The 22,677-nt window shown below is 45.4% G+C and overlaps 1 protein-coding gene across 1 annotated transcript in view; it reads left to right on the forward strand.

The window, feature by feature from the left end:
- Positions 1-22,677, forward strand: part of LOC8053393 (complexin) — a 1,077,036-nt gene that overhangs the window by 379,086 nt on the left and 675,273 nt on the right. The window lies entirely within an intron of this gene.

The following is a 22,677-nucleotide window of genomic DNA, read 5'->3' on the forward strand; positions in this document are numbered from 1 at the left end:
GTCGTATCCACTTGCAGCTTGCAGATAGGCTTTTCAAAAGTCGTTCCTTCTGACAGGTGCTCAGTCTGCTTGGCCCTGGATGCGCTCGATGTATTCAAATGACTAGGACAGTATTTGTGTTTCATCGATGTGTTTTATATTACGTAAATACTGCATCGTCGTTTTCTTAGGCAAAGAGGACGCATCAGTTGTCTCGTGCTCAAAGAGAAAGCAATGCATTCGTGAACGACGTTTCGAGGAAGGTGTAAGAGCCCCATGGAGAAGGCTATGCGCCGACAAACTGAAGGAGAGGAGGAAACGTCAGAACGCCGAGCTCTGGTTGGTTTTTGCATCCTGCTGATTTTGAAGGAAACCCGGATTATTCAAACTAGCAGCCAAAATAAAAATAAATTTGCAAACGGTCCTTCCCGACAAAATTGTTGCATACTGCCGTGAACACAGCTGTTTATAACACGCGATCCCGGTGGCCGTTCCGTACTCCCGCAGTCACATAATCTCCGAGAGAAATCAAACTTTCTGACTTCTCTCAGAGATTGACTGTTCCAGTTTGTGATCATACCGCCGTTTAGTCGTTTGCTATAGGCGCGAAGCAGACGACGCCGCAGCGCTTGCCGATGTTAAAGCCGGTTTACACGTACATCGCAGAGCTAGATCAGCACTAGGAACAGCGCTCAGGCAGCGCTGTACGAGCACTGTATCACTGCAGATGCAGCGCTGCGTTCACTGAGTTGAAGATGGCGGCATCTGTGGCACTGCCAATGACGGGCAGCGTGAGCGACGTGTACCTTTCTATTTCAGAACGCAGGGGGAGGTATCCAGACACAATTGTAGCAGCGAATATTGTTAGAGGGACATGTTTAGGGGAGGCGATGTTTTGCCACATAGCCTCCCTTACTGGACAGAAGATTGAACAGTCACATCCCTCTCGATGTTATCTTCGTCTCTGAGGACAAGAAACAAAAATTACTTGGCTTTTTCTGCCGCATCATTCTGCTGTGATTCGCCAAACGCTGACGCAGCAATCGTGTTTAGTCTGTGCCTTGAGTCAACCCTTTCTAGAGATGAAGACCTGCGAGCCCACTACGTGACGTCACAGTAACCAGTCCATCCCGCGGAAAAGCGACAAAGCCGGCTGTGCTTGACCAAGGTCCGGTCAACTAAAGGGGGTCAGCTAAAGGCTATTGCGTGAATCACTGATGCGTGTTTGCGTAAGCCTCATAAGCTAGGAGATGTGATGTCCATGAAAACGCGCCAATTAGAGTGCCGAAATTGGCCCGTTGACCAACCCCACGGGCCTTTCCGAATACGCGGCCCGTGCGCAGTTCATTGACAATGAGGGGAAGCACAGCACATTTGAACTGTTTTTCAATGTCCGTCACGTTCAGAGGGGCTCGGAAGGCGCTGCCATGGTCTCGATATTGAGCGAGCAGAGATTCAGCTTTTGCGAGTGGGTTGACAGCAGTCCTGGGTAGTAACGCGTTACTGTAACTTCGTTGCTATTTTGGTAACTTGTAACTGTAACGAGTTACTTTTTAAAAATGTAACTTGTAGCTGTAGTTCTATTACTTTTTTCTGAGGTAAAGATGAAAGTAACGACGTTACTTTGGTCGTTACTTTCCAGTTTTCTTATGAATAACATATGATTGAACGAGTTCAATCAAGCTAATCTTGCACTTTCCAAATTGTCTGTTCTGACATTTGGAGTGTCAAGTTCGCCATGCACAAACTTGTGAATACGTTCTTTCTCGCGAGTCATGACCCGATATAGCCACGTGTTGATGTGATGAAAAAAAATCTAGTTATCTTTACGCACGCGCGTGTACTTTATGTCTGAACACTTACATCTTAGTATCTTGAAGCACTATCTATGCTGCGGTTGTTCCTTTTTCTGCGCAAACGCTTTTTAATCCGGTGAATCAACTGTGAAACAACAATACACACGAAGGTCACTGCGAATGTTTCGTATTTTGATTTGCGCCACTACACCGACATGGTGTCAACTGTCGAGGTTTTCAGTCACTAATTTCGAGAAGCAACTGCTGCTATGATACAATATGAAGTAAAAAGGGTACTTTTTTACTTTTATTCAATAAAACTTAATGAGGGGCGTTTTCGAGTATTTCCTAAATATTTTGTGTTATAGAAAAGTAACTGAAAAGTAACGCCGTTACTTTTTAAAAGTAACTGTAACTGTAGCGAGTTACTCTTTTGATGCGGTAACTGTAACGGTAACTTCGCTACATTTTTCTGAAAGTAACTGTAACTGTAACGAATTACTTTTTAAAAGTAACTTACCCAAGACTGGTTGACAGCAACAATACCATCGAAGAGCAGGCAGAGAAAGGCTTCTTGGGTGATCTCATGACACAACACGAAGTGTTGCTTGACGGTTTCGCGGTGTCGATTTTCCACCTCGTATGTTTGCTCGGTAGGCGGGTGATCCCCATGGAAGAGCCTCTAGGGGGATATGTTTGACGAATCTTTCGTTTCTCCTAAAACGAAACGGAAGTGACGGAAGTGACGATATCCCGTCTGATTGGCTAGAGGCTCAAATGACGAAGGAGGGAGTTTCGTCATTTGCGCCTCTAACCAATCAGACGCGATATCGTCACTTCCGTTTTTTTAAGGAGAAACGAAACATTTGTCGAACATAGCCCCCCCCCCCCCCCCGGGCGTCAAATGAACAGCGGAACTCGACATGATCGGCAGCGGTCGTCCCTTGGCTTGGCGGGAGAGGACTAACTGACGGATGGTGAACAGACGCAGTTGCCTGTTCTGGAAACAAATGTGGGTTAAACGTCTCCTTATTTTGGATATAACAAATGTAAGTACAGTTTGCGCAATATGGACATTTTAGCATGGTCTTAATCCGTAAGTGTAGTTTTCTGAGTGACATTGCTCGATTTCATCCGAACATTTGACACGCTTTCATCTACAATAGTGGCCTATTTCTTCGAATGTAATTCGCGGTTGACGGCATGGTTAGTTGAGGTTTTTTTTGCTTTTTTATCGTGTTTGGCCAGTGCAGGAACGTATTGGTTGATTTTGCTACTAAACTTTTTATGTTGCAATATTTCGAGTCCAATCGGTACAGATAACGGAATAAGTAACTTTTGACCGACTTTAAATTATACGGCTTCACGTCAAATATAATGTTATAATTTCACGCATTTTCTTCTCGATAGTTTTGTACCACTAAAGATGGACTAAATATGATTGTGATGTTTACGCGCAATGCACGTACCTAAAGCGAAAAATGACTGCTTCACTGAACGTCTTTTTTCTTCTCGATGGTTTTGTACCACTAAAGATGGACTAAATATGATTGTGATGTTTACGCGCAATGCACGTACCTAAAGCAAAAAATGACTGCTTCACTGAACGTCACCTATTTATGCGACAGATAACTCGGAACCTCTTCAGAGTTATTAGAACAACGTTGTAGTGTTCAAGATCGGGTCCTACGTATTTCTTTGCAATATGTTTATAAATATGTATAATCGAGTGAATAATTGGATTGTGTTCACAAACCGGCTGAGATCGTAGCCCGCACGACTGGTTGGTTCGTTCGTCTCATAAGGTAGCTTCTATCTCTGGATGTCTTGAACTGAACAGTTAGTGGACGATCAACGCCCACAACATTAACTATCATAAAAATCAGCGGTGCCCCGTTTAGTACCTATGTAATCCGCACTGCTGTATGCGAATGAGAGCTCAGTGATGATTTCTTTGTTCTTACGTTGTGCGATCAGTTACCTGGCTGATGTTTTCAAAAGCTGGTTCCGCTGCCTGTGAATGTTTCAAAAGATTCGGAGACCATCGCACGATAGGCGTCGGAGAACGGGCCGATGCTGCTTGAAGTGCAATGTGCACGGCGAAACGATCACCCTTTCGGTCACGTCACTGCTGTTTTCTTTTTACCTAGGGAGCGCGACCTGGTATTTTTTTAGCGTTTTCATATGTTTCGTTGGCCAAAAAAAAAAAAATGGGGTCGTATAAAACCTAAGTTTATCGCATGGTGTTTTGTGTCGCAAAGCGCGTCGATCTCACGAAACCGCAATGCCCACGGCAAAACGATCAGACTTTTGACCACAATCTAGTATTCCCGTAGCTCCCTCCCTCTATAATCGCACAAACTCGCTAATCGTCTTCAGAATTTACGAAGGAGGGTTTCTGCTCTCGTGGCGCGAGTGTACGTCGTCTGGTGCAACGTTCGCCATATTGACTTTTTCTTTCCAATAGAAATCAGATAATTTTTGAAAAATTGCACTCATTGAAATGATTTAGTTAGCGTTTTGGCTGTCACTAAGAACAACATCTCTGTCAAAATACCCATACTTTTCTAAATTGGTTTTCAAGTTTAGAAAGATCGCAAAAATCTGTACGCTTCAAACTTTTTAAAAGACATTTGAGTATAAGCGAAGGAAACCGGATTTTAACAAAGATAACCTATTCACTCTACGAAACTCATCTGGTAAAATAATGTCTGTGAAAACCCTAGGCAACTTTTGGATTTTTATTATATTGACATTGTCTCTATTAAATAACGGCTGGAATTGCACTTCCAATAATTTGTACACTTATTTACGGCATACTGGCTCTCTAATAAAAATCAGCTTTATAATTCCCTTTTTGAGTGCCAACGTACACAATATATGGCCGAGGTACAGCACTTTCAATTTGTAGTAACATGAATTATTTAAACAAACTATAATGTGTAGTCTAACCTTTTTAAAATACGTCCATACCGATTACAACGTTTTAAATTAACGCAGAACACGACTTGGCTTTATACCAAATCCAGATTCCCAGGTTGCGTGGAAGCGCGTGCTTGAAAATATTAAAACTTGCACGTTTTGTATCTATTTCGAGCCACGCTTTCTAAGAGATTAGTTGTTGAAAAAGAAACAACCTCGAACAAATGCTTAATTTGATTGCTACGGGAACGAAAGGGCCTGGTTCACGCACAGTCACAATATTTGCTCCGCGGACGTGAGCCTGAGCACTGCCAACTCCTGGAGCGGCCATGGCGGCCGTGGGAGCGCCGCCCTTACGCCGTTGAGCCCCGCCCGATGTTCATTGAATGCGCAACCCGGCTTGCACATTCCGAGAATCTTGTCCAAATGTTGTCTCAGTCCCTCCAGCCGCCCAAGGCGATTTCAAACGGATCGAATCTCCGACGATGCGGCCGGGTTCTCACAGCGACCCCGCTCGGTGGCGGTGAAGAGTGCGCGGGCCGCAGCACGCCAGTCCCGCCGCTCTCGATGTTTGCGTTCGGGTGGCAAGGGCGCCCGGCTCGTCTGTTCTGCATCGTGACGTGACGGACGCCCGTCGGCTGGGAACCCGCCCAGATGCAGCTGCTTCGGAACGCGGCGCCTGCCAAATCGGCGCCGCGAAGGGCACTGTCGGGGCTGGGCTCGTTCTCACGGCGTGCGCTTGTTTTGTCGGATGAGCTGCCAAGGGCAAGAGAACCCCGACACGCGGCTCTGGCAGCTCAGATTCGAGCGAGCCCGAGGGAAGCCGGCTTCGCAGCTCGCCGATCCGGAGAGCGGAGTCCCGTGCTTGGGGCCCCGTGCGCGCTTCGTTCGCCCTCGGGCTACGCTTGGACCGCGCGCTCGCCTTTCGTGCGAGCTATTTCCGCTGGAACGACGAGCCGCGATGGAGGTCAGTTGTGCGTCGGGTGTACGTACACACTCGAGCCGGCGCTCGTCTGGCCGATATTTTCGGAATCCGTTGTCTTTTCCGCCCTCTTTTTCTTCTTCGTTCGGAGGCCTTTCCCGAACCACAGGAGCGACAAGAGGGGTGTTGCTCAGTTTCGTCGACAACGGCACCTCCAAAAACGACAGCAAGAAGGTTCTTTTTTTCTTTCGCACGTGGTCGTTCCATTTCGGAGGAACCGGCTGGCGGGAACACGGGCCCTGGCGCCATCTCCGAGGTCCCCCTCGCTCCTCGAAGTGAAGTGGTCCTCCCTCGTTGCCACCGCCGCCGATGCTGCTGTGCTCTAGCTCCGGGTTTCCGTCGCTGTTTAGATTCGGTGGGCGTAGCTTCAACGGCAGCTGGCACGATGTGCTACCAAGAACGAGGGAACAGAAATTTGATACGCGCTCTGCACAGTGTATCCCGCTTCAAACTCCAATTTTCAAAGTTTTTTTGTTTTCGTTTCTTTTTTTTTTTTTTTTTCGTTTTTTGTTGTTGGTGGCATCCTCGGGCCCCGCAGTAAATCGACTCCGTCGTGTCGGCGTTTCATTGTCTTCTGTGCGCATAATGTCTCAGGAATTGAGGACCTGGGTGTGGCGACGCAGGGGGCGGAAGGAGGCGGCGAGTTTTCGTCGGCAGTGGCCCGAGGACGACACCACCCTCGGACCCCTGGTGCAATCTCGCCCTTACGCGTTATTGTAGTACCTGTCGGAGGCACTATTTTACTTTACACTGAAACTTCTTGATAAAGAGATAGATAGAGGGCATTCCGGCTCTATACTTGCATAAAAAAAAAAGTCGTCCCTTTGACATGCTCCAGACGCTGTGGATATAGCCATGCACGACGAATACAATTACAAAATGGTGGCCATTTGGTTGCTGGCTGTAAGTAAACGAAAACATTTAACGCGCTTATAGTAGAGACCAAACCAAATGATGTAGGCTAGGTGACTGGCTGATTTTACGCATGCATATTTCTACAAAATATGCACGCCATGAACCTAAACAGCTTTTTGTAAACTTTGTTTTTTGTTTTTTTTACTGAAGGCGTTTTGAATTTTTGTTTACAATGCAGGGTTACTTGATCCTCACGATGATACACTACAAGGATGGGGCACTCAGATCGTTTTTTTTTTTTTTTTCGCTTGATGGCAATGTATGGTAAAAGAATTGAGTGAATCGATAGGATTCTTGCGCCCTTCGCGCCAAACTGCGCCAAAGTGTCGCAGTTTGACCCCGCTACATTCTGCTACATTTCACCAAAATGTGAGGAAATAGCCCCATTCTTGCGTGTACAATTAATTATAATTTATTATTACTGAAACTAATATTTTAGGTCCCGAGACATTACCGGGTCGTTACAGCATGGCTTGTGCGAATTTGTGAAACTTAAAAAAAAAAAAAAAAAATGGATTGCTTAGAGTGACGTAATGTTTTATTTGATATTCCGGTCGAACACTGGCAGTACTTCGGGGTTCCGCAATATTTCTCATTATTCGTTGTTGCTTCAGAACAGGGTCCATGCCGTGTCATTGAAGCACGTTTCGTGGAAATACGTTTTGTTGAAAACTTGTTATCGACACCGGTATCATGGATGTACGTTTAGTCGACACTGTAACATTTAGTCGACACTTTTAAAATGAAGTCTGCGCTGTGGCAATGCGCAAGGCAAGCATGACGCTTTGCATTGCGTAATGCCACAGCGCAGACTTCATTTCTAGGTCTAAACGGATGTTCCGCCTCATCATTCGCCGAGCTGATTTCGTAGATCGCCGAGATCGGCTCTTTGAGTGTTTTGCGCGTAAGTAGACCCGCAGGCATTTCTTAGAGTGTAAATCGAACTTCCCAAATGACTCAGACAATTCACATCATTGCATACCACATTTGAGCACTTTTGCGCTCAAATGTTATATATTGTATACATTTGAGCACTATATCCAAAGCGCGAAAAAATGAGACGAAAATTTGCAAATCGATGATATTTTGCTTATTGCGAATCGAGAAAATCCTGTATGAAAATTTTCTTTTGCATCTTAGCATTGCGTGTCTTTAAGAATGACTCGCCTCGAGTCAGTAGAACTATACAAGGTGTTTATTAATAATAAAACGTCACAAATGTCTCATTTTTTCCTGATCCAAGAGGCAAAACGAAACAGCTAGTCGGGCAAAACAAAATACCCTGTCAAAAAAAAACATACTGAGTTTTTTGTATTTTGAAGAAGGTCTTACACTCCATAAGGACCCCACGCAGTCTTTGTGAGGCCACTGTTCGCACACCGTGCATTGGATTCACACAGAACGGGGCGCCGTTTTCACTCCTTAGTTCTTTGCACACCAAGGCACTGCTAGTCACATCTGGCGCTACTCGCGCGGTTTGCAGACCGCTTCCGCCTTACCGGCTATAGGTTGGAACAAACAGCCCCGTTTTTTTACGTTATGTAACATGACGAAAGCTTACGTCTGCCTAAGCCACAAGTCTCCGGGATATATTAAGCTTGGCTACCAGTTCAAGAAGGCAGCGTGGCCCATGGTATTCGAGACACGAATGTTTCGGTGGCTTAAGGCCCGTTCACACTCTTGCGACCGAGTGAGACCGAGAGAGACCAGACCGGTTTTCAAAACCACTTGCGATGTCTTAGGACCGGATGCGTTGTAGCGGAGCTGGTCCTAAGACGTCGCAAGAGGTTAAAAACCGGTCTCGTCTCTCTCGGTCTTACTCGGTCGCAAGAGTGTGAACGGGACATTAGACGTAACGTAAGAAAAGTTAGAAAACGTAAAAAAACGGTGCTGTGTGAACCAAAGTTTATACGATGACCGAAGGGTTTGAAGACCATACCCTTCACGCTGAATATTCATCCTCCTCAGTATCGTTTGTTTCACAGTAGGTGTAAATAAACTACCCTTTGCGCATGCTTGTACGTAAGCCCAAAAAAAGGACTTCTTCACACATACAATATGCTCGACGAACAATGTTCATTTTTATCTTGGTGGTAAAAAACGTGTCGTTTTAATCCGAATAGGCTTTTATAAAGCATTTGAGCTTTACAATCCTTGAATTGCCTAGCACGCTTTTGGAGCGCATCCCGTACCCATACAGAAGGCTTTGGAGACTGATGCTGCTGATGCGCATTTCCAAGTGCATTCTTCGTGTCATTTTCGGACTATGAGCCATTGACTGTTTTTTTTATTTTTTGTGCGTGCGGAACATCCGAGACAATAAGAGAAAATCTATAGCTTGAGAAGAAACACTGAACCCGCCAAAAAACAATTTACGCCTATTAATGGCGAACATGTAGCGTTTCGCCCGTTGCATATATTCTTATGTAAACAATTTTATCGTCCTAGCTTTCAAAACCTAGAGGGATAAATTTGTATCCACAGTTATCCAGTAAAACAAACCAATAAAAGAAAAGCTTAATATGGTAGATTGTTTTATTTTAATTCAGCTGCACGCCTCCAGAAAAATGCAAGCGCAGAATTTCATAATTCGGCGATTCGCCGACCCATAAACAATACCTGGACATAAATTTTCGCCAACGTGTTTACACCAATTGTAGCAGGCATTATGTAAACAAAATGGTATAAGTGCCGGCATCTAAAGCGGAGTAGTATCAAATTAATCACATGGCGAAATTTGAATACGGATGTAACTCAACTCAAAAAATGAAAGCCCTTTACAAATTCCTGTAACGCCGAATTGGAGCGCAGCTCTTGAGGAGGAGTAGGGAAGGGTACTGAGGGGGGTCACGTCACTTGCGGGTAGTCACGTGACCCCGGGGGGGGGGGGGGTCACGTGATCTCGGGAGAGGGGGGGTCACGTGACCTCGGGGGGGGGGGGGGGGGTCACGTGATCTCGGGGGGGGGGGGGGGGTCACGTGACCTCGGGGGGTAACGTGACCCCCCCCCCCCCCCCCCCCGGTTACGCCGACGCCGACGCCGCTCAGGCTGGAAACGGGCCCCTAAGAGCTGCGCTCTAAAAGTCTAATTTTGTCCCATGTCTCATTTTGCCCCGCCTTGCCCCATTATGCGCATATGTTGTAAACAGCACGCATTGGAATCACATCGTTTGTGCGGCACTTCTGTGCGTCCCAGATTCGCTCTTACGGATGCCTTCACAGTGCGACGAAAGTGAAGGTAAACACCAGACAGCGTAACACTTGGAACACTCAGGGACATACGTGTTAGCAAAGCTTGGTGCCCAAGCAGATCGATTGACTGATGGAGCGGACACTCCCCTGCGTGTCTCCTTCTCATCGTTACTCTTATTGGCGATGATTTCTGATAGTGAACATGCCTATTTATCGTTCGGTGTGTCATGGTCTCTTCAATATTGTATTGCGCACGATACAATATGTGCTTGAGAGCAAATTAAAATTATAATAGCTGTGTCAAATCACAAACCGCAGGTCTCGGTCAACACCGAAGCCTGTACAGCTAAGTCAATAATAGTTGGTAAAATATTGAGTCTGAACACTCCTGATTATGGCATTATGAAGATTGTCATAATCACGATCACGTTGTGAGGATTTCAGATGAATCATGATCATCCCGTAGGACCGCATGATGATGCGGTCCTACGGGACCGCATCATCAGCCAAAAATAACTCAGCGCGAAGCGACGAATGCCGTCACAGTTGCTCCCGCTTTGTCGTCTCTTCATTTGTCTGAGGCTAGAGTGACCATTCTGATGCTTCACAAACATTCGTGTCTCCGTTTAGCAGCCCGAGCACCAATTCCGTAAATGGCATTTAAACACTTCCAACAATGAGGTGGTCGGAATATCAGAAAACGCTAGGAGCAAAAAGGGAGACGATACACCATTTACAGCATACTCGTTTGTACAAGTGACACGTTGCCTATGAGGAACCTGGAAATATATGCGCTGTTCAAAGCAGCCATATTTTTTTGAGGAGCACAATGCACACAAATAGGATTGCTAAATGAGCTCATTGTTTCAGAATATGCCGAGTCTCTACGGCGGCGCATGCTTCACCTCAGCAAAATGTGAACGAGGTTGCAAGTGCAAACTCGTGCCTTTAGTAGGGCCTCCAGCTAAGCGACCGTTTGCGCCCCTGCGGCACGCAAACTCATTCTGATACACTCTTCGAAGTTGACGATAACTTGGGTGCACACCTAAGTGCTGTCAAGCCGCGAGCGTATCTTTCGATGTTTGTGTATTTCTTCAAAGCGCCATGGTTTGCGTCGAGTTGAAAAGGCATACTTTCTCCGATGCCTTGCTCCTGTTCTTTCCGAATTTACTTTTTTAAAATCATTCTTAGTGCCCCTCCTTTTTCGTTCGCCTCACCCTTTCCTAGTTTCTTTTCTGACAAGCACACAGAACACCGAGCAAAGACGAAGAAAAAATATGACGCCCAGGAGCACAAACCAGTCATCAGGGCAATCGCTGTTCGCACAAATGGACGTGCCAATCCGATCTTGATTTTGGGGGACACGGAAGGAGACGGCTGCATCGGAAGGCACGATAACGCTCGGTCGGTGCTTCCCCGATCTCCCTTCACTGGTCTCCCTCCGCTCCCGCCGATTCGTTTCCTTTTTGTTGCTTGCCTCAGCGGTGAAAGGTCAAGGTTTCAGATGGTGTCACGCCTAATGTCAGCGCTTGAACACCCTCGCGCTCCAGCATTCGAAACCCGGATCGATCCGGTAGCATTGCCGTGTGGTTCGGGGAGAATTGTGGAGTGCGTGTTTTTCGAGATAAGTTCTCAGTTCTCACGGAACACGACTTCGTTCACGACAAAAGTGGTAGGAAGTTCCTACCACTTTTGTCGTGAACGACCTCGTGCTCCATAGGAGGGCATGCAAAGCTTCTCCCCAGATGGTAACGCGCTTTGCGTGCGCGTCTGCCTATGAGCTAAATCGTTTTCGACAGAAGTAGAAGAGAGTCGTGCTCTGCAGTGTGAGGACAGCGCGTTGTTGCTTGATTAGCTAAAAAAATCCGAAATCCGTCATGTGAAATCCGTCAAGGTTCAAATATTTTGAGTGGTTTTTGCTTTGTTTTCGGAAGTTTCAATATCGAAAAAGTCAAAATTGTGCAACTTTTGCGTGGCGATTAAAAAAAAAAAATAATAATCATCCTCAATTTTCTTAAACTTTTCTTCCATGAACCCTTGGAAACGAGTAATTCAGAGTCTGCAAAGAAGCATGTTGCATTGTATTGTTTTTATATTGAAAAAATTGCGTCTTCTCAGGTCTATGTTGCAGTCAATCACCGTTGGAGGCTGTCTGTGCCAGCGACAAATGGTCCACGAACACCGCATCCACAGTGGTCGCATTATCTCCCAGACTCCATAAGGCATTTACAACAACAACAAAAAACCTTTTTTTTTGTTTTTTGTTTTTGTATTGGTGATGTGGTTAATGTTACCTATGAAAACTTAACTTTGCGGCGCATTCCGTCATTTGCGTGTTGTGTTTGGTTGATTGTGCTGCACTGCGCTACTCTTCCAGGGTAATATTGTACTGTGGGTAGGCTGTTGACAAAATGATTCGAATCATTTGTCTAGAAATCACTATACTCAGTTTCTAGTTACGATGGATTGTAGCGGACATTACGAGCTATCTCAATCAATTTAGCGTATCGTTAAGTGACAACGCGTCATTGCGCCCCTATCAAAATCACCTAACACTCAAACGACGACATTGGATTGACTTGTATGACTGTCGTCTGTGGGTCATCGTAAGGTAAAACGGAGCATATGAACAGGAGATTTTAGGAATCTTAGGCCCCAACCGATGGCGGGCGTGGCGAAAGTGAAACAATAACAGATTTCGTAAAAAAAGAATAAAAAAAAAAAAGGACGAAGTGGAAAACTGGGTAGAGTAATTGAATGAGCATATAGCTCCGTCGTGCAAGTGATGCCTCCAGTGCTTAAATGCCACTGGTCATCGGGTAATCTTTGTACCACGCAGCGGAAGGCTCTGTGCAGGCTCAAAAAAGGGGCTCCACGATAGAGCTGTACCTCCTTCCTCAATTACATATACCGCATGGTTTTAACGGATCATATCAAATAACATAGATGACGCAAATTAAAAAAAAAAAATCAGTGTCAGCATTTTTTGTTTTGTTTTGTATTTATCATATGTTTGTCTGCCAATATCTGAAAGTGTGCGGGCAATCATTAACTGACAATATTAATTAGGACAATTTACCTGTACCCGACATTGTTTTTTTAAAATCAATAAACTTCTAATTGCAAGTTTTGGAAGAACGCACCCAAATTTGTACGTGCGCAAAGAAATAAGGTCGTCGACATATGCGACCAATTCAAAGCGCGGTTTAGGCTTGGTGCACGCGCACTGCGGACGATGCTATCTCCTGCTTACGCAAAGCTTTTGGGTACTCGATACTAAAATTACCTAATGTTATTATTTAAGTTATTTACTATCAGGCATGACCACACCGGCGGTGCGCGTAAACGTGAGTGACAGTGCATAGCTCTTCATAACCTATATGACTTTTGAGTCCGAATTTTTTTTTTATGTAGAAATAGTTTTGGATTTGTTTATACTATAATTCGGGCGAGGACGCGTAAAATATTGAGTGATTTAAAAATGTCGACCATTTACCCACCGTTTATAATATCATCTGAAATCACCCAACACCGTGGTTTTGGGTGATTTCAGTCTTCTTTTCCGTGGTGCAAACATGACCCGGTGTGCAGTGGCGCTACAAACACCAGAGACATCACTTCCGTGAAGGCGCAACGCTGCTTCGGTGATAATACCTAGCTTTCCACTTGGTACTTCTTCTTTGTTGACGCAACTCGCGTCATAGGTTTGGACTTCCCCACTCCCGCCATCGGTGGGGGCAGTAGATTGTTTATCGTTTTCTGTTCAAATGCTCCGTTTTACCTAACGATGGACCACAGACAACGCTACGAATCATACTAAGGGCGCATTGAGGCGTTGTCACTTGATGCGCTATATTGGCTGAAATGGCTCGCTAGATCCAATTCAATCTATCGTAATTAGGAACTGAGTATAGTGATGTCTACATAAAGGAATCGAATCATTTTGTTAACAGGCTACCCGCATTAAAATGCTACCCTGGGGATGTAAAAGACCGAATACGACGCAAAGCTCAGTTTGCATATGAAATATAGGCCACACTACTAATTAAAAAAGAAAAAAAAAACTCCCAGGTGTCTTTGGAGAATCTCTTATGATATATGGGAGGTAGTGTCACCAACTACGGTCACTGTGGATGCGGTGCTCGAGTACCGCTAGTCGTTGGGACAAAAAGTCTCCAAAGGTAATTTACTGCAACATAGATCTAACAAAACGCATATTTTTTTTTCTAATTCACGACAATATAATGCAACATGTTCTTGCGGATTCTGAATTACCCCTTTCCAAACCTTCATCGTGGGAAATAAAAAAAAAAATCAAGGATGACTATTTTTTTTTTTTGTCTGCCGCAGAACAGTTGCGAAATTTTCGCTTTTTCGTTATTTTCGAAATCTTCCGGGCGCGTTGCAAAAAACGCTTACAATAGTTGAACGCTAACTTCTTTGTTAAAAGTTAAAAAAAAAACATGGACTATTATACAAAATGTATCAGCCTAAAAAGTAACTTACAAAATGTGGTAGAGAATTGCAGAAAAATGCCTAAATATGAGAGCTGCTTAAAGGGCAACTCCACTCAAAAAGTCGACCCTATCGAAATGACTGATATCGCTTAAGGGGGGCAAAATACGGCCATACCCAAAATATCACGTCAAACCGACGCCGCATTACCGATTAAAACCAATATTAAAAATGTTCTCCCGGCTCGGTTAGCGGCCCGAAAGCGGGTGAGCAACGCTGGCACCGGGTGAGCTAGTGAAGCAACACTGGGCAATGACGTAGGTCTAGTCCTACGCTCTCGTACGGACGCCGCGGACGCTTCGTTTCCCGTGGCATTCTGCGATTCTGCTGACGGCAAGAGGTGTCTACCACATTATCTTGTGTTCTCCTATTTTTATTAGCGTCCAGACAGTTCACTTAACTCCAGCATTGCTTCCGCGACAGCGCGGAAGAGAGCGAAGTGGTGCTGCTCGCTCACGCGCGTGTCGTGGAGCCGGAGAGACTCGCCGGACTCGCGTTAGGCAGTGTCGAGCACAACTTGTAGTGCTGTGCGTTGCACCAACAACCCGGTACGCAACCCGGAGCTGCGGTTCCACAAGTTCCCAAGAGATCGGAAGAGGCACAAGGTGTAAGTCGGTGCCGTTCGCCGGATAGACTTCGGAAGACCGTCGACTCCGAGCTCCAACGCGAAGCTCTGCTCCCAGCACTTTACGTCAGACACCGACACATGGTATCTGCGGCTGCTGACTGTTGCGTGTTTCTCCACGAAATACGCGTCTTTGAAGAACGATACGGTGCCGTCGCTGTTCGCGTACCGTCCGCCGGCTGCTCCAGCACGGTCGGCCGGACGCAGCAGGTCGCGGCTGATCTAACTAGCGTGCACATAAAGGCACCTTAGCTTAGCAACTTAGACCGCTTATGGATACATATGTCCCTATATCTCCCATTATTCCTTTTTCTCTCGGTCCGCGAGCAAGAAACAAATACAGTCACGCTGCGCCGGCACTGACCGCGTCATATTTATAGCAGTCGGATTCGCTTTTTGGCTGGCAAATTTATAAATGTACACTAAAACTTACTACATTTGGTGCATATTAACAAAGTGAAGCGGTAAAAAAGAAAATGTGCAGCTTACCTTCTGTTTTGAAACTCCACGTGCGGCTGAGTCGACATTGTCGGTACGTCGGCTCGGGAGCGCGGGACCAAAACTAGGTCATGCCGACGACGCGCCACTAGTATCAATGTTGCCAGGCTGCTTCAGCCGGTAGTTTCGGTTTCGCCGTGCCGCCGTAACGATACTTGGATTCGCGATATCTACAAAACTATACACACTACCGAAAAACAAATTATATCTCGTGATTCAGGGTCGCCGACTTCGACTAAATAGATCACAACCCAAAAATTGTAAAAATGCAAATTACAAACTTGGCCCCTTTAAGGGGCCAAGTTTGTAATTTTAGTTGTTCTTGAAATATAAACTTAAATAAACTTAATCTAACTGCTTCAGGTAGTTCAGTTAGTGTGCTTTATACATGAAATATTTGCGCTGTAGTTTTTTTTACTCCTGATTCCGTCAAAGTTTTTATTTTTTGTTCCTGTTGCCGTCGAAGTTGCGTCTACGCGCAATTCGGGAAATCGTAGTTCATCCTCCTCCCAAGCAATGTTTTTCTTTTTTTTTTTTAAGTAAGGTTTGTTTTGTTGTATGGACATGTTTTGCTACCTCATATAGAAATTTAATTGAAAACAAAAAATAGGCCCATGACCGTCCTTTGCCCGCAAAGCACTTGGTAGAGCCAATCGTATACAATCTTGGTAAGAAGCTCGGGGAATGATGAAGCTCAATATATACTTAGAAAAAAAAAAAAAAAAAAGGGCTGTGCCTGCCGTATTTTGCTGCAGACTACGTCAAAATGCAACAACATTCCGCCATATTTTTAGATTTTATTTTGTTGTTTAAATTGAGATAACCCTTGTTTCTCAACTCACCCAGTGGTCGTAGATGAACAAGCCCCCCGTAGTTGTCTGTGTCTAGCCAAACGCTGTTCTCTCTTCTCCGAACTCTGATTGGCATGACCAGAGAACTTCCAGCAGGCATGTCTTCGATCATAGAACGTATGAATAATATATGGTATTGGTGCCACCTGGCCTAGGACCATTTACACCCGTTCCCTTTAAACGTTGCTATTAGCTCCGTCCGTCGTTAAATCATCTATGCCAACGATTTTTTAATTGTTATTAACATTATGCTTCTGGTCTCTGCCAAACTTCTAGTCTGCTTTTTGTGATTGTAATCTTTTGTTCCCCCGTTCTTCCATCCTCGCCAGCAAATTCCAGCACTCCCGCCAAATCTCGTACCCCTTCAGAGAGCAGGACAATGCCCCAAGAACTTCAAAAGCATATCTAGCGTCTCGCTATTGCTATGACATGCAACCCATAGGTGTCTTTCCGTTGAAATTTACCACTATGTCTGTCCTTATCAGTCCCGTTCTCGCCTCGAACAGTATAGAGCCTCGCTGTGAATGATCAAACACCTGTTCTTTTCTTATGTCCTGTTTCCGAAGCTGATTTATTTTGCATTGTTCCCTCCAATATTTTGCTTTCTGCTTCTTTTACCCTCTTCTCCACTAAGCTAGTCTGCTCAGCCCCGTCATAGTGTTTATGTATTCAAACGCCAGCTGTCGGGTTTGGTTCGCCCATTTTGTGCTAAAATGTTTTAAGTATAATTGCTCGTATACTTTCTGTACCTATCACGTATCCTCAATTTTAGTTAAATTTGTTAAAAATTTTAATATACTAATTGCCCCTCTGCTCTCAAAGGATGTACCCCTAATTTGGTGTGTTCCCATACCTTCCCAGTGCCAATCTTTCAACGTTTTGTTCCTCAAATTTCCAATCCTAGTTGAACTTCTGAACTCATGTATTGAGTTCAGGGGCCTGTTGCCAAAAGATAGTCCAGGCATCATCGCTTTTTCCCATATACATATAGCCCTTACCACTTCACATCTCAAGTTTTATTATATGGGAATTAATTTTTCCTTTCTTAATTATATTTCTTTCGCGTTTCTCTAGATAGTTACTTTGTTTAGTAAGCCATACCTTCAGGTATTTGTATATTCTTACATGGCCTATTACAATGTCTTCTTTTTTCACGTTTACCCTTTTTTCGTCGTTAACCACCATAACTCTGGACTTGTCACTTCTAAACCTCAGACCCAAGATGTCCCATTTCTCTCCACATATCCCGATTAATTCCTGCAATGTATTTCGGATATTTGCCACAAGTACTATATACCATGACCCCATTACGAAGTGCTCCCTCTGTTGGAATTGATGTATAACCCTTGCACAATGGCGGGCGCAAGTGTTAGCTCCTCGCGTTCGGCTGCGTCTTGGCTGCACGAGCCCTCGAACGAAGCGAGAAAAAGTCGAGGCTACCCACTGGCACCACTTGCAAGTTCCGCGGTGTCGGTTGGTGCACGAAATGCTATCGCATTTTGTGCGCCGCTTTACACACCTCCCCGTTGACGCAATTTATTTATTTATTTAATTGGTTCTTCGTGCCTGAAAACGACCGAAGTCTTTCTACGAGACACAGACACTTAAGTACAAAATATAGCATGCTCACAAACAGTGATGCATTCATGACAACACGCATATATCCAAACATACAATCTCATACAAAAAGGTCTAAGAATGGTATGGTATCTGTGTGTAACGAGTGACTCAACTTTGCGCTTAGAATGTTTGTACTTAACAAAAATATCCAGAGTTAGTGGAGATGTCATTAAATGTAATGCATGCGAGTAATGGGACTTAGCTTTTCCTCATCAAAACGATAAAATGGACAGACATGTCTACTAAGACGGATAGGTGCGTGGAAATTCACAAAGCGTAACTATGAAGTTCACCGTGAATTATTTTGTTAAAAAATAATACGTCTCGCACGACTCTTCTGCTTGATGAAGATTGTAAGTTGAGATTTCTAAGAATGTACATTCTTAAAAATGCCTGCGCAACTACTTACCCGCAAAACACTCGAAGAGCCAATCCCTGCGATCTACGAAATCAGATCAGCGAATGATGAGGCAGTACATCTGTTCAGACCTCAAAATTAAGTCTGCAACGGATGATCCGACTCACCATTCGCTGAGCTGATTTCGTAGATCGCAGAGACTGGCTCTGTGAGTGTTTTGCGGGTAAGTAGACGCGCAGGCATTCTTTAGAGTAGGCATAATCATAAAAACACTTTCTATAAAAATATCTATCATAAATTATACGAATGAGCCGCTTCTAAACATGTTCAATTCGCTCTGGTTCGGATAATGTAAGATAGTTCCAAACAACACCGGCGAACTAAATACTGGAACGAATGAGGCTACAAAAGAGACGAACAGTACACAAAAGGTTGTAAACTCCTTCGTCAAGTGATAAATCATGCCCAAAAGTTTAAAAGCAGAGCTAATAATCTGGGATGTATGAAAAGAAAAAGAAAGATGGCTGTCAAAATAAACACCAAGGTCACGAACTGTGGTGACGCGTAAAATAGGAGTGGTACCAAGAACGGTAGTCGTAAAAAATTGATTGCCGTGTTCTATACACTGATTACACCTTGGTTTTATTAGTATTGATCATTTAAGTGATCAGATAAACACCACTCATGCACACGTGAAACACACGGTCCTGTAAATATGCACAGTCAGCGAGTGGCCCGACGTGTAAAGACAGCTTCAAGTCACCAGCGAATAACAACTTAAAACTTATGAATGTTTCTTCTTTTCTTTTATTGTGGAGCTTTGGGCCACTTACAGTCTTCTGGTCCTGAGTTCGATTCCCCTTTCGGAGGTTTGTTCTAACCTCTCGATTTATCCGCGCATGCGCATTCGTTTCGCGTAAGAGTGCAAAATTTTCCCTGGCTGTCGTTGTTTGAAAAAGCAGTCTGCGTTGGGACACGCAGCATGAGGTATCATGAGGCTCACAGTAGAGGCTGTTTGTTTTTACGTCTAAAGATATGTTGAGCCTCCTCTGTCTCCGAGCTCATTCCGTAGATTGGAGAGCGGTTGGCTTTGACCAAGTGCTTTCACTGGAAAGCAGGCACTCGAGCTTTCTTCGAGTGAAGCTTGCAGCGAGGGTCCCAGAGGTCTTCCTCAAACCTCTTTCCCGATACGAGTAAATGCTCTATAGAAAGCGTGGGCCCCCGTTTGCTTTTATTTAACGATCAGAAATATATGTTTAATCGAATGTTTATATCAAAACTATAGTCGCTGACAGCTTAAAAAACTCAGTGCGTGGGTTTTTATTTTTATTGACTCCCGCGAAAGAAGCACAAAAACAGAAATGTACGTATGTCATGGTCTCGACGGCGGAGTCGGGAGAAATCACGCTAAAAAGTGTTATCGGAAAATATTCCAGGGGTGTGTCACAAAACCGCAAGCTAACCTGGTTTCAACCTGCATGATGAGACGTAGTGCTTGCCAATTCGCGTAACACTTATATATCTACGTTAGACCTGTGGCACCTGTAAGGGAAGGAGGACGAATCGTAAGCAAGGCGAAGGGGAAGAATAAAACACGAAAATCTGCATACCTTGAGTTGGTCATTTCTCGCATTTGTAGCGCACAGCCGGCATCGCTTTCCGGCTGAAATGAACGCCCATTAAACGCCCGCGCTTACCTACTCGCTCATTTGTAGCTCCAACGATACACAGCAAGGCTTGTTCACAAGATGTTTAGGAAATGCATCGAAGGGCCTTTTTTTTTTTTTTTCGTTGTTGTTATTATCTGGCACATAAGTTTCAAAGTTTAAAAAGGAAGAAAAGGGTCCACGTCTGGTGAGGAGGCAACTTATAGCGAGTTCGTTTCACGGCACTCGTGCCCACGCGTGCCCACTCGCAGCGTGGAACGGGTTCGTTTCGGCCGGCACTCCACGAGTGGTTGCACTTTCCGTGTTCGTTTCAGCGCTGACACCCCACGCGTGCGTGCACTCGCTGCACCGAGAAAATCGGGAGTGCGCCAAAATGCAATCCCGTCATGCCTCGCTCCGGTGGGGCCGGCGAGGAGCGGGAGCAGACGACGAGGGTTAGCCTGCTACGATGTGTCGCGGAACTGAACGGAAAAAAAAAGTAGATTTTTTGATAGAAATCGCGTCCTGCGGGAAACCAAATCAAACGCGAGCTTGAATTGTGAGCGTCTGCTATTTCACGGAGGAAGCAATTGGCAACCCCTGATTTATTTGCAGGTGTTAAATCGCTCTGTTGCCGTACAACGCTGAAATATACCAGTGTGTAAAGAAATGCTCAGAACAAACGCAACAGTGGCCCCCGAGATGTCGATCACCATTCGTGTGCGGGTGAAAAATTTAACATTTGTCGATAAAACTCCCCCAGTAGGAACCTCTGACTGCCCAATAAGCATCAGAGAAAGCTAAAGATGGCGACTTCACCCGAGGATTGGGCAACATCATCATGTTTAACATTTACCTACGCAGCTAACTTGCCTTGTCGTATTTTGTTCGAGAAAGCTCTCGTTCTCGACGCCCTCACCAAGGCTAATATCTAATCCACCTATAATGACGATCCAAATCGAAAGTCCCAGTTTTGCTGGATATTCCAACAGGCTAGTTTTAAGCCGTACCCTTTCAGTGGTTCACGCATAATACCATGCTCAAACGGATCAAGCTTCTGCTCGGACACCATCATCACTTTTCTTCAGTGTAAATGGTTATAAGGATTGAAAGATCGCAACCAGCTGCTTTGTAGACAGCTGGTTGCGGAAATTTACGCCGTCTGTAACTATCTCTACGGCAGCCCAGCTGCTTGAAGACATCGCAACTATAAACTACAGGTTGCAGTTGCCAACGTTTGTAGGTAAACGTTGGTAGCGACTGCATTCTCGCGTCCCCACGCATCACTCGGAACAGAAAGGCGCTAGTTTCGGTTTGAAGTCGGTACCTTTTCTAGAACATAGATGGCGGCAGCATCAGTCTTCTGCACTCGGTGCATTTGGCGAGTTCGTTTCAGTCCAGTTTTCCGTGCAGCACTCTGTGAGTGCGATGCATTCTGGGAGAGAACTCGAACGGTGCCAGTGCGTGTGAAACGAACTCGCTATTAATAAGGTGCGGCGCTTGGGCCTTTTACCTACGTTGCGTCGCTTAAAACCGTCCTCGAAAGCGGCGCGAGGCTCCCCGCATACAGCGCGACAATGATGCAAGAGTTTTGCTCCCATGGACGCACTCATGCGCTCCCGCTATGCGCGTAGGGAGGAAGCTTAAAGAAATTTTTGATCCCTCGCGGCGAGTCGTTTGCTCGAAGACACGCGCATTCTTTGTTTGTCACCGTGATTATACTTTTATCGATCCTCGCTTTTATTCTGTCCTTTCCTCGAAAATACTTATTAAGATTCTTTCGAATGATGGCACTTGTGTCTGAGCGATTCTTGATCTTTGTCGTAGAAGAAATACAAATAAACACAGATACTAGAATGACGCAAGATCGCGCCACTCGATCTCTTATTTTCTGCAAACGCTCAGAGGGGATAGATTAGCTCGAATGCGAGATTGAGACGATCCAATGCGTCCCGAAAACGTGCTTTCGCAATGTGCACGTGCACGTACTGCGCGATAAAAAATAACTGTCGTATAGTCCCTGACAACCTAAGACATGAAGGGCGTGGTATTCCCCCGAGAATCTTAATGAGGCTTCGCAGCCTCTCAGATTGGCACATATGAGCCGATGAATATCCGAAAGAGCCAATCGCGAAGCAAGGAGTGTGAGCATGATAAGCCAAGCCCAGCCTTTGTTCCGCTTTGCGTGACTACATCTCCAGGCAGAGAAACGCCGCCAGTACAGAGTCGACTTCCATTTTACCCCCGCAGATTTTTGAAAGTGACGAGTATAAGACAGACCAGACCGGGGGCGGGTGGGAGCAGTTTTAAAGCTACAGACGTTCTGTTTTTCGCTCCTCCCCCTCGCTGCGCATCCCGGAGGGCCCAAGGTTCCCTTTTCAGCCAGCCAATCTGAGCCGCACGAAACTGGGCAAGGTTCGACGAGCGATGCACACTTCTTCCTTCCGCGTATGTGATGCCCCCACGAGCGAAACCTATCTGCCACTCTTTCGGGCTATCGGCCCGCGCGCTGCTGCCTCAACGCCAAATTGAATGGCGGACTTCCGAGAAAATGAAAAGCGTTTCATTTTTTTTTTCCCCAGAATTGCTACGAGATGCTCGGAACGTGTCGTCTTTCCGCCGGCAGATTTCAGATGGCGGAGAGGACTGAGGCTGTCTCCTCGAGCCTGTTCCTTCCGTGGCTGGCGGCTGAAGCGAAAATAGCGGGCCCCGTCCGAGGAGAAGGGCGGTGGGGGGGGTTAACTGCGGCCGGCGAGCCGCTTTCTCGGGGAACATGAGG

This window comes from Ixodes scapularis, unplaced genomic scaffold (genome assembly GCF_016920785.2).
Source record: "Ixodes scapularis isolate PalLabHiFi unplaced genomic scaffold, ASM1692078v2 PGA_scaffold9__187_contigs__length_104089568, whole genome shotgun sequence".
NCBI lineage: Eukaryota > Metazoa > Arthropoda > Arachnida > Ixodida > Ixodidae > Ixodes > Ixodes scapularis.